Raw genomic sequence first — 13,036 nt, 5'->3', positions numbered from 1 at the left:
TTCTCCCTTTCTTGTGTACGTTTGTCTCTGCTATGTTCTTGTGTTTCCTTTTTTACTATGTTCGTCATATTTTGTTCTTCCTTCTACCGTGTTTCTATACTATGTGTCTATGCTATGTTTTCACATGTTATGTTTTGCTACTTGCCTTCCACTATGACTTGATTATGCTTCACCTACTGTATTTTCCTACCATGTTCATTAAGCGTTCTTACTATGCCTGCTTAAGCATATTTTCTTCTACTGTTTCTTCTACTCTCATTGTGTTTCGAATTAATTCCCTTACTCTGTTTGCATTGAACATTCTACTATATCTGCTTGTTTTCTCTTCTTTGCATTTGATTCAAGTCGGAAACCCTAGGATTTGGGGTTTTTGGCGAGTTTGGTTTTGTGTGTTTGGACTAGGGTTCTATTTGAGCCCTGGACTCTCTCAAACTCACTTTGGAATCCATGTACTGAGTTTGAATCCTTTTGTGTATGAATTCTTCTACACTAAGACTCTTCTGATTAGCATGACAATCCCTTTTATATGTGTGTTAAAATTTTTTGTTCGAAAGGTTTTCCAACTTGTGTTCAAATCAGAATCCTTTTTGGGGGTTAATTAGTTACTACTGATTCTTCTTAAGTAAAGCCTCTCTATACCTTTTTCTGAAATACTCCTACAAAATCCAAGAAAAAAGAATTTTTCTTAATTATTTACCATTTTTAGGAATTTTTATAGATTTTTATTAATTGTTTGCATATTTCTTGCATGTTTAAGTTTTGCTAAAATCATGAAAATATCAAAAAATATCATGCTTTGCATTTAGGTTTTATTTTCACATTTTTAGGATTAATTAGTTAATTATTTATTTTATAAAAATTGAAAATCACAAAAAATGCTTCATCTTTACACTTTTTTCTTTTATTGATTTTTTCTCTTTTGATTTAGGATTAAGTAATTTTTATAATTAGCTAATTAATTTAATTTCACACTTTTGGATAATTTAGGTTTCTTTTTTTTAAATTTGTAGGATTTTAATTAAAAGAAAAGGAAAAATTAGAAAATAGTAAGACATTAAAAGAAAGATTGTTTGTTTGTCTTGTATTGAAATTGGGCTAAAGTAATTTCGAGTAGCCCAAGTGCTCACCACCCCAGCCCAAGAAAACGGGTCAAACCTGCCTGACCGACCCGAGCCGACCCAAAACCCATCCCCTCTAATTAAAACCTAGCCCCTGGACCTAATACAGGAGGAGATCAACAACAAAGAGGGCACCCCTTCTCCTAAAGAAAAACAAAAAGCGGTGCTCTTGAACGAAAATCAGAACGATCCCCTTTCAGCTGAAGAAGCTAACGTAGCGTTTCCCCTCCCCCATCTTCATCATCCTCTTTCCATCAAATTAAAAAGAAAATACACAAGAGAAATGGTTAGATTCAAAGAAAAGGAACAAAAAAAAAAGGTTTAAAGGCCATTCGAACTTTTGCTCTTTTATTTCAATTTTCTGGATTTTCGAGTGGTATTGGGGCTGTAAGAATTGCTGTTTGCTGCTGTGTTTGTTGATTCCGCTGTTGCCGAGCTACAAGCTTGTCGATTCCAACTTTTGGTTGCTTTCTTCTATTCTAAAACTGAACCTTGTGCGCGGCGAGGTATGTTCTTAATAAAAATGGTTCTCAGATCTGTTGTTTTATGGAATTATTGGAATATTGAAAGCAGGTATTTGGTCTGTTGAAATGTAAAGTGAGCAACTTGGTATTTACTGATTGTTGTTGTACTCTCTGAAGTGGGTGCAATTTCTTTGTCTATAGTTAATCGAAAGGCAACATAAGTTAATTGCATATTTTAATGTTGCTCTGTTTATGAACGTTTGCCAATTTGTTTTCTTCTTCTTTTTAGCTTTATTTCTTTCTTTGTAAAAAAATGCCATCTCCGTTCCTATTTTCTTCTTGAACTCTAATTTCTAATTATTGGTTACTATTCTGTTGGTTCTTCGTTTTTTTTTTTTAATTTATTTTTTAGTTTTCGTTTAATTTTCTGTCACGAAGTTATTTTATGGAGATACAAATGACAATAGAGGATTACTTCCTGAAGCTGAATTTTGAAGAATTGATGTGGTATTTTACCACGATATTGTGAATTTCGTGTTCGCGAAGTTGCCAAGTTCTGTACGTTGTGGTAATTGTTGATTCCCTTGCTTGATAATTCTGTCAAACTCAGATAGTGTGTTTTGTCATTGTATTTCATGTGAAAGCAGTACGTATGGAGATTTTGAGTTGCAAAAACTTTGAATGTAAATTACCTTGGCAATGGCAAAGAAAAATGTTTCACTGTTGATTCACCTTTCCTCTCGTTATGGGATTGCATATGTATATTAGATATACTAGTTTATGGCCCTCACAAAACTAGTTAGCTTTTATAGAAATTTGAGGTGTGCCGTGCCAAACAAAAAAATGACTTTTGCATGGCCCTCGTTTAATTAATCTTGTTTTAATCCTAGAATTCGGGACGCGCCATTTAGCGAATTTCATGGCCTCCCAAAAGTTAATAAGACGTTAGTCGCTTTAGGCGCGCTTTTTAATAACTTTACCTTCCTAAATACGGGTTCGCATTTATGTGACCCAAATCCAAATCTCAACGAAGTCGAAATGTGTCAAAAACCGCGGGTGCATTTATGTGACGTGGTTCGAGACGCGTTTTCACGACGTTGCAGTTCTCTTTAAAAATAATAATAAAAGCGGTTTAAAGTTAAAAAGCACATAAGTTAAAACATGTATTAAAATCAAATTTTAGCCAATTATAATAATTTAAGCGACCGTGCTAGAACCACGGGATCCGGGGGTGCCTAACACCTTCCTTCGGGTCAATAGAATTCCTTATTCAGAATTTCTGGTTCGCAGACTCCAACTGGGAAGTCGTAATTTTCCTCGATTTGGGATTCAGGTTAAACCGGTGACTTGGGACACCAAAAGCCAATCCTATCCCAAGTGGCGACTCTAAACCAATAAATAATCCCATTTCGAATAATGTCACTTTAAATGGAAAAACTCCCTTGTGCATTATCCTTCGGGGTAGGTGTGTAAAAAGGAGGTGTGACACTACTGATTCTTCTTAAGTAAAGCCTCTCTTTACCTTTTTCTGACTTGGTTCATTCATACAAAATTTTCGACTCTTGATTGCTTGGCTGTCAACTGATTTCCTTTCCTTAATTTGCATGATCGTGTACTGTCAAAACCCTTTCCTTAAATAACTATTATGTATTTACCCTTCTTGCATTACTTTGAAAAGTGTTTAATTAACCCCTTTCCTTATTTACCTTGCCGTTTGAGATCAGAATCCCTTAATTAAAGGAAAACCTTGTGTGATTGACTTTCAAACTATTTTCTTACCTATTTCTGCTTCTTTTCTGCACTATAAATACATGACACAATTCTAAATAACACACACACACGATTAAGCATACAGAAATCACAACTCTCTTATAAACCCATACTCTTGTTTCTTGACTGCACTTTGGCTCTCATAAGTCTACTGTTTCTCCTTACTTGCTTCTTTGAACTGGTATGCTCTAAGATTAATTTCAGCATCTCCCTAATGTGTTTATTTATAGTCCCTGTATCCATGCCTGCCTTCAATTCTCTGCAAAGTTAATTTTAAAGTATCTATATGCTTTGCCTGTTCTTTCGTTGTTTCTTGCTGCTAGTATAAACAATTGTTCCCATACCCCTATTCCCATATATGTGCTGAGTTAAGGTATGGCCTGGCAGCATCCCGATTGCTGTTCAGGGCTGAACCTGGCCTTCAACAAGGTCTTAACTCCCTAATTCTAAGGTTGACAGGTTGGTCAGGGGTGTGCCAGCATCCAGTTGCTAGGCATGACCATCAGCCTGCCCTGGCTCTCCCCTAATTCCCTTTCATTGCACTAACACTTACTCCTAGTCTTTAAGTTCTGCCCCCTTCTTATGAGCCTTGCGTTGGGATCTTGAGTTCCCTCTGAACTTGGACATTTGAGGGCTGGCCCTTCCACACTGCACTATAATCTGATTCTGCAATGATATTTGGGGTGTAAGCATTGCCTGGAACTCTTGAAGTTCCTTGGGACTTTGACTCATCCCAAATAAGAGAAAGGCTTTGAAAAATCCGATCCTGGAAGTTGGTTTATCTCATATTATTAGACTCTGAGTCTGGATTAGGCTGATTAGATGTAGATGTAATCACTGATGTAATTTTATTATTTCCTCTGATTCATTTGGTTTGTAATAAATTCTGTAATAACTACTGGGGTGTATAGTGAAAAGGGATGGGATTGTATGCATGCCAAAGGGTAGAAATCATGTTTATAGGATATTTACTTTCAAATTCTGCATCTCACATAGAAATCATGTTTATAGGATATTTACTTTCAAATTCTGCATCTCACATAGAAATCATGTTTTAGGGTGTTTACTTTCTAATTCTGCATCTCACATAGAAATCATGTTTTAGGGTGTTTACTTTCTAATTCTGCATCTCACATAGAAATCATGTTTATAGGATACTTACTTTCAAAATTTAACATCTTATGTAGATGCCATGCTTTAGGAGTTACTACTTTCAAACCTCTGCATCCCACATAGATACCATGCCCATAAATCGTTGCTGAAATTCTGCATATCATATAGATGACCTGCCTATAGGATCTCTGCATGACAATAAACAGCGGTAAAATCAGTAGCACCTAGAAAGCATGCCCATAGGAGCTATCAACTAAATCTGAATCGCCACTCGCTCTTAAGTCTAAAATCAGTGGTAATTTTAAACACTAACATAGCTTACAACCAACAATTCTTTTTGCAATCAGTTTATTCCTCCGTTCCTGAATTAATAGATATCATGCCTATAGGTCCCGTTTAACACACAGGCAAATAGTTAAGTAATTAACCAACTGTCAGTTTTCGACAACTACATCTAAGCAGGACTAATTTGGACTCCCTATCTGGGAAATATGTGGTAAATCAACTTCTCCTACGTTAATTTTAATTAAGGACCTAACCAGTATTTGTCAGTCGTGCTAAATAAGTTGCTTTTTTTTAAATGAGGAGGCCTATTTGAGCCCTTAATTGCTACCAGTTCCCCTTTAATTGTTTACGTGTTTTGATCGTCGCCCTAGCTTTTTAACCTTTTAAACTCTGAAAAGCCTAACTCCCTCCCCTTTTAGGATTAGTAGTATCAAATGCCTCCGAGACTTATAGGTGGGACGGGTAATAGCATGCAGTAGGTGACGATACCATTCCGCGCTTAATACCTTAACGGGGTGGGAAGGGTAGACATAGAGATATGATCACACGATAATACAATGTGTACGATTTGCTACCAGTGTTGTGCGGATGATCCATGTGTTTTACAAACTTAGGACCCCTTTCCTTTATGTAACTTTGTTATTATAAAATTTTGTCTTTGTTTCAGCCACCCGAAACTCTTCTTTTAATTTACTGCACTATTCTTGTCTTCTAAGTTTTCATTTCTTTTATTTAAATTTCTGTACTTGGACGTTTCCTTAAACAAAGTGTGAGACCACTTAGATCCTTTTTCCATATGCTTGTTACGTACCTATTTGCAACCTTTGTGTATAGAATTATTTGTCTGCATTTCAAGTCACAACATTGCATGGACGGGAACCACACTAGTGGATCTTGAGGGGTGCTTAACACCTTCCCCTCGAGATAATTTTTAGCCCTTACCTAAACTCTGTTTTTCAGTTCAAAACCCTTAGTGTCCTAATGCACTTAATCATTAGGTGGTGACTCTTCAAATCCAGAAAAACCAATTCCCAAACGGGAATAGAGTTATCTTCCCAAATGTCGTAAACCCGATTTCGCGAGGAAAAAGGGGCGTCGGCAGATAGTTCAAGCTCGCTACTACAATATATACTCCTAACTTCCATATATAATTCCCTGTGGAAATCGACCCCGACTCTTGTTGGGTACTGCTATTGCAATCGACCGTTTCAAATCCTTGATTTGAGGAGTGAATTGGACGAGATCAATTTTTGGCACCATTGCCGTTGAGTTAATGGTGGTGTTAACTATATATTTAGGATTCTGTGTAGAGTGTATCATTTTCCTTCCGAGATACTAATTGGTGTGAATCAATTGTAGGTACAATAATGGCAAACAACAATGATCAACTAGGAAACATGCCTTTGGGGGATGTGGACGTTGATGATGACCAAGTTGAGGAGGTTCCTCTTGAACCTCAAGCAAATAGTAAAGGCCGGCCACCTCAAGACAATGTCCCAGTTCCACCCCCGCCTCCACCAAGAGCAGCTCCACACCGGGTGTTGCCGAATGAATGTTATGCAAGTGCCATAGTCTCGTCCCGTATTAGTGCGGGAAACTTTCAAATCGAAATGAAATGCTCATACTGCTAGAGCAACGAGGATACTTCACCGGGGCTCCAAGTCAAAATGCATACAAACACTTGAAGGGGTTTATTGAAACACCTCAAAATTTTAATAATATTTGCATTCTTGATTGAGCATTTTTATAACGAGGAGATATTTTACTTTGCACTTCTTAAACGTGAAATTGACAATATATGAAAATTTCTTACTTTAGGTTGTGTTAATATTGACAAAGAAGCTCCATGATGTTGCTATGTGCAACACTTAATATTATTTTGATGAATTATTATTAAATATATTATATAATTAAATTTTTGGGCTGCCAACCTTTTGTATTTATCTAAAGATATTAGTAGTTTGGGCGGCCACATTTTCATACTTATCCAAAGTTTAGATATTACTTTGGAAGTCTTGGTTTTCCATATCCTTCTCTCTTGTTTCATTCTTGCAAGACAAAGAAACAAAACCATCTACCCTCTCTCCTTCTTAGCCTCTGAAAACTTCATGAAACCACCATAAATTTCTACTAAATCAACCAGCAAAATTCGTTCTTGGTGAAGATCAAGTTGGTCTCTCTTTTGGGGTAAGTTTCTAAGCTCGTTTTTACACTAGACAACTATTAGTGTTTTCTATATATCTTTTTGTACAGAGCTCCGATTTAAGTGATCGAGGACTTTCTTGAAAGGTATTTCATAGATCTATAACTCATATGAAGGAACCAAAATATGGTTTTGCTGGTATTTACCCGAAAAGAGATCAGAAAGTACAGGGTTGGTGCTGCCCAAATTTTCAGTTTTAGAAATACTCCATGTACTACTGTTAGTAATTTTAGCATAACTTTCTGTACAAAGTTGATATGGGGGTGATTCAAGATGTTCTGAAACTCTATGACATAGATTTACAACTTTTATGAAGACTATACAGTCTAGTTTGTCCGTTTAGATCTTCAAAACTGAGCCACAACGTGAAACAATGATACTGTCCAACATTTCTGTTTCAAACATTTTTGGGTAATTTTCACCAATATCATGTTTAGTTTGACATGTTAAATCATTGAACTTATTTAGATATTTTATTATGTTTTTAAGGTATATAAACCCTCGAAAAATCAAAGGGGAAGTGTTTGAGGAAGTGGACGGATTTGGTTTGTTTACGGTGTAGACAATTCGAACGTCCCCAAGTTGTGATTGAACTGTTTTTTGGTAAAACACCAAGGTTTGTGTATAAACTTTGTACTCTTTTTGCTTGCTGGAATATTCTGGAATAACCTGATTTTATTGCTCTTGTCTTCAATTTATATTGTTATATTCGTAATATATCAAATATTGTAAGATATTTGCTAAATCGCCCATTCGTACGGATTGTTTGATCATTTTGCATTCTTGTTGGGACTTTGTCCTTCTTGTGGCAGTGACTTTGTCACTCATCTTGGCATGCCTCTTGATTTGGATCTTTTGCCATCTTTACTTTGGATTTGTAGTTCGTCTTAAATTATGGAACTTGTCCGTCTTAAGTACGAACTAGGAAGCCATTTTTAATATGGTTCTTGATTCTCTTGACTATTGGGTTTTGACCCCACTTGATTTGGGGCTTCGGTCCATCTTGATATCTGATTATGCTTTAGTGTGATGGCATGACGTATATATTGGGCGAAAAATGGATATTTGGTAAACTCTCTTGATTGATAGTATACGGTTTCTCGACTCTTGAACATTGTTATTGATATTTGGAAACACTTCAAAGTTTGATATTTGATATTTTTGGTATATTTGTTCACTTATTTTAAATTATGTTAAATTGAGCTACCTATGACTGAAAAGGCGAATTGGAGAATTTAATGACTCCAAGCCCAAAGTTTATACGCCACTAAGCTTTATGCTTAGTGATAGTTATTTTCTATCGTAGGTAATGTACGGGATAAAATCTGAAGACGACTATTATGAAGTAGTCTTTTTGGGAGCTTTTATGGAGATCACATTTTCTTATGCACCTTGGTTTTGCATAGTTTTGGGACATGTAGATGATATATATATGTCACATTTATGTATATTATTTGGAGGCTCGTTGGATTTTAAGACCAAAATCTTGTAACTTGAATTTGGTAACTTGTTTTGCTGTTTTAGGTTGTGTTAATAACTCAAGTCTTGTAATATGCCGAATTTACATTTTGTCTTGTAAATATGTACAAAGGAGAAAACTAGTTTCCTTTTTACATATACCCAATAGTTTGAAATTTATGTACAATACAAACTTGCAGTGATGTTGAATGAAAGTATAAATTGGTTAGGAAGTTGCTTTAATCTGTTGATTGTTCAAGAAGGGTTATATCACCTTATGTTGATATTTTGACATTGTATTTCATTTAAAATAAAATTATGAAGTGTATTTTCAAAAAAGAAAATATTGCACTTTGATCCTTTTCGCATGGGCCTATTTCCGCTACTAAATTATTCTGAATATTTTTAACTAATATCTTTTTAATATTTTATAAATAGTAAATTAGATTTGTTTCCTAAGTAGCACCCTCCCAAAGAGGTTACTACATTTATGGACACTTGTTGGGGGAGTAAACAAACAAACGTCTCCGAGGATGCTTTAAGGTTAAGGCTTTTTGCCTTCTCTCTATGGGGGAAAGCCTTAGATTGGTTATAAAGATTGCCAAAACATTCCATCCATACTTGGGATGAGTTGGCGGAGAAATTTATTGCCAAGTTCTTTTCTCCCAGGCATATGACTACTCTTAGAGACGAGATTCTAGCATTCAAACAAGAACCCAATGAGCCGTTACATTAGATATGGGAGCAGTATAGAAAAACGGTTAAAGAGTGTCCTAATAACGACATGATGGAGAATATGGTTCAACAAACTTTCTATCGGGCGATCAATACGACCAATCAATGCATGGTAAATCAACTTGCCCGTGGAAATTTCATGACAATGCCACATGCGGAAGCTTGTGAGATTTTGGATGAAATGGCTGACACATCCTCAGCATGGAAAAGTCGGGCTAATGTTCCTCAAGGTGATCCAAATGTGATTCACCTCCATAAAGAGTTGCATGACCATAGGCAAGCCATTGTTGAATTGACCACCACAATTAATCAATTAGCAAAGGCTCAACTTCAACAAGTGCAAAGTCCTAAGCAAGTCAATGCCATGGAGGGAGTAAATATAATGGTGAACAAAAGAAGGACCAAGGGTCTGCACGTGCAAAACCGAGTAAAGAATTATGTGCAAGAAGATAGTGGATTTGATCAAGATGAATCTTACAATGAACAAGAAGAGGAAGTGCAATATGTGAACAACTTTCAAGGGCAACCAAACAATTTTCGAGGCCCAAGTCAACAACAATGGCAACCTAAAAATAACCAAGGCAATTGGAATTCTAACAACCAAGGTAATTGGAATGGTGGGAACGATCAAGGGAATTGGAATAACAATAACAATCACGGAAATTTGAGTGGCAACAATCAAGGGAATTGGGGAGGTAACAATCAAGGCGTATGGAACAATAATCAAGGCAATCGGGGGTCGGATTTTCAAAGGCTCCCGATGTATCAACAACCGAGCAACCCGTCTCCTTATCCTTACCATGGCCCAAGTTCTTCCAACAATGAAATAGAGCGAATTGAGAATATGTTCAAGCAAATGATGGACAAGAATGCCGATTCGGATGCCCAACTCACCTCACACACCAAATCAATTCGCAACTTAGAAGTTCAAATGGGGAAAATCTCTCAAGCTCTAAATACTCGCCCTAAAGGGGCACTACCAAGTGACATGGTGGTGAACCCAAAGGGTGGGAACAACAAGATGCATGCCATGGCCTTCACGACAAGGAGTGGGAAAGGTGGGAATGCACCCACCTCAAGTCAAAGGAAACTTGTGGATGATGAGCAAGTGGTACAAGAAGACGAGACCCCGAACAATATAGTGCAAACAAATGATGAAGTGCAGATTGATATTGATGACAATGTGGAAGAGACTCAAGCAAAAGTAAACCCGTCTAGGGATCACATTATTGACATACCGGAAATGGTAGTGCAAAAGGCTAAGGCACCATTGCCTAAGCCTCCTCCTCCATATCCTCAAAGGATTGCATAGAATAATGGCGAGAATCAATTCAAAAAGTTCATTCACATGATGAAGAGTCTCTCGATCAGTGTGCCATTGGTTGAATCTTTGGAACAAATGCCCGGTTATGCAAAGTTTATGAAGGATTTGGTGATAAAGAAGCGGTCGATGAATTTTGAAACTATCAAAGTCACTCATCAAGTGAGTGCAATTCTGCATTCAATGGCTCCTAAATTGGAAGATCCTGGTGCTTTCACAATCCCTTGTACCATTGGAAGTGTCGAGTTTTCAAAATTGCTTTGTGATCTTGGGGCAACTACCAACTTGATGCCCTATTCGGTTTTCAAGACTTTGGGAATTGGGAAACCAAGACCCACATCTATGAGACTACAAATGACCGATCGTACCATGAAGAGACCATTGAGAGTAATTGAAGATATATTGGTTCTTGTTGATAAATTCATTCTTACGGTGGATTTTGTCATTCTAGATTGTGAAGTGGACTATGAGGTGCCGATTATTCTTGGAAGACCTTTCCTTGTTACGGGGAAGGCTCTTGTTGATGTGGAAGCCAGAGAGCTCACTTTCCGGGTGGGTGATGACAAGGTGGTATTCCACGTGGCAAATCCATGCGGAAACCAAATAGCAATGAAGTGTGTTCTTTCGTGGACTTGGTGACCGATGTGATTGTTGATGATACAAGTGCCATGATTACTGTGGGTGATATGTTGGAGGTCGTCTTGCTCAACTTTGATGATGGCGAGATGGATGGCTTTATGGAATGCAAGAATTCTTTGAAAGGAATGGGGTCATACAACTATGCCATCAAGGAAACACTCCCTCGATCTTGAAAATAGGAAAACCCCTACTACAAAGCCTTCCATTGAAGAGCCTCCTACCTTGGAGTTGAAGCCATTGCCTCCACATTCTCAGTATGAATATATTGGCCCTTGTTCTACTTTACCAGTTATTCTTTCCTCTTGTTTGACTAACGTGCAGGTAGATTCGACGTTGGCGGTGCTACAAAAGAGGAAGAAGGCTATTGGATAGACATTGGAAGATATTCGAGGGATAAGCCCCGCATCGCATGCATATTATAAACTTGGAGGAACGCGCCAAGCCCTCTATTAAACATCAAAGGAGACTAAATGAAGCCATGCAAGAGGTTGTCAAAAAGGAGATTATCAAGTGGTTGGATTTCGGGGTTGTCTTCCCCATTTCTGATAGTTCGTGGTTCTCCTGTTCAATGTTACCCAAAGAAGGGGGGCATGACGGTGGTGACCAATGACAAAGATGGGTTGATACCTACAAGAACGGTGATCGGATGGAGAGTGTGTATGGACTATCGCAAGCTCAACAAAGTCACAAGGAAGGATCAATTCTGTTACACCCATGTTTTCGTACGTGAAAGTATGCCATAAGTAAATTGATGAAAGATGGGAAATGAGCTGTTACATCCCACATTTTCATACGTTAAAGTTTGTTGTAAATTAATCGACGTAAGCTCGGGAATGAGATTATAGGTATTATGCTATTTCAAACAAGTGATATGCAAATTCTTGAAGGTGAGAGGGTGAGCGAATCGAAGAAAATAAGTTTCGTCGAAGTTTGACATTTTGGGATAAAGTATGGTCTAAGCTATAACACCCGGTATTTATGGACTTGTGCTATAGAAGGTACCACATGACCATGATAGTAAGGTATATAAAGTGTGTTAAAAGTGAGTAATATTTTAAGTAATTTAAAATAATTCTTAATTATGTGAATAATTAGGTAATTATTAATTTTTAGTGGGAGATTAAATAATTAAATTAGCATATTTGGATAGGCTTAATAAGCCCCCAATGTAGCAAAAACTAAATGTAGATAAAGACCAAGTAAATGACTCTGACACCATGTAGCAAGGTGGCACTTTTAAATAAATTTGTGGCCAAGTCATCACTAAAGTGGGGCCCACACCCACTAAGCTTAAAAACCCATCTAAATCACTTAAGGGAGATACATATATCTCTTCAGCGTAAGGAAGAGAGCTTCAACAATTCATACGAGACAAATTAATATTATAGCAGCGTGAAATTGTGGTTCTAAGGGAGTACGGTACAATCTGTCTCAAGAATATCATACGGATTTTTCCCTACTTCAATACGCCATTACATGTTTTATCACGTTTGACGGGTATTGGAAGGATTGTCAAGAGAATCAACTCAGGTATGTTAAGGCTATCCCTTCTTTCCTTTTGGCATGATCCAAAGTACTAGGGGTGCCTATGTTCTTGATTCCCCACGTGTCTTAATATTATATCTTTTGTTCATGGGTCTCAGAATTACATAGTTGATAAAGTTATCCGAAAGGCATATATATATATATATATAAAAGTTACGGCGTTATACATGCACCACCACCTGATGAGCTGGTATACGTTGGTGATTTGCCCACAGTGGCCGAGATGATATGATGGGATGCCCTCAGAGGCTTGATGATGTTATGTACGCATATACCTATGCATGGTACGACATTTATACACATATCCATGACATTATAAATATGAAATGATTCACAGAGCTATTCAGATTTACATGTTGAGTCTTTTACTCCATGTTTCTTTCAT

At 37.2% G+C, this 13,036-nt stretch overlaps 1 long non-coding RNA gene across 1 annotated transcript; it reads left to right on the top strand.

Annotated features, from left to right (window-relative positions):
• Positions 1,232–6,562, top strand: LOC109231248. The gene is made up of 2 exons (XR_002068778.1): positions 1,232–1,624; positions 6,110–6,562. It is a non-coding gene; the product is annotated as an uncharacterized LOC109231248 (long non-coding RNA).

This window comes from Nicotiana attenuata, chromosome 8 (assembly GCF_001879085.1).
Source record: "Nicotiana attenuata strain UT chromosome 8, NIATTr2, whole genome shotgun sequence".
Classification (NCBI taxonomy): Eukaryota; Viridiplantae; Streptophyta; class Magnoliopsida; order Solanales; family Solanaceae; genus Nicotiana; species Nicotiana attenuata.
This window is presented reverse-complemented; position numbering and strand designations above follow the sequence as displayed.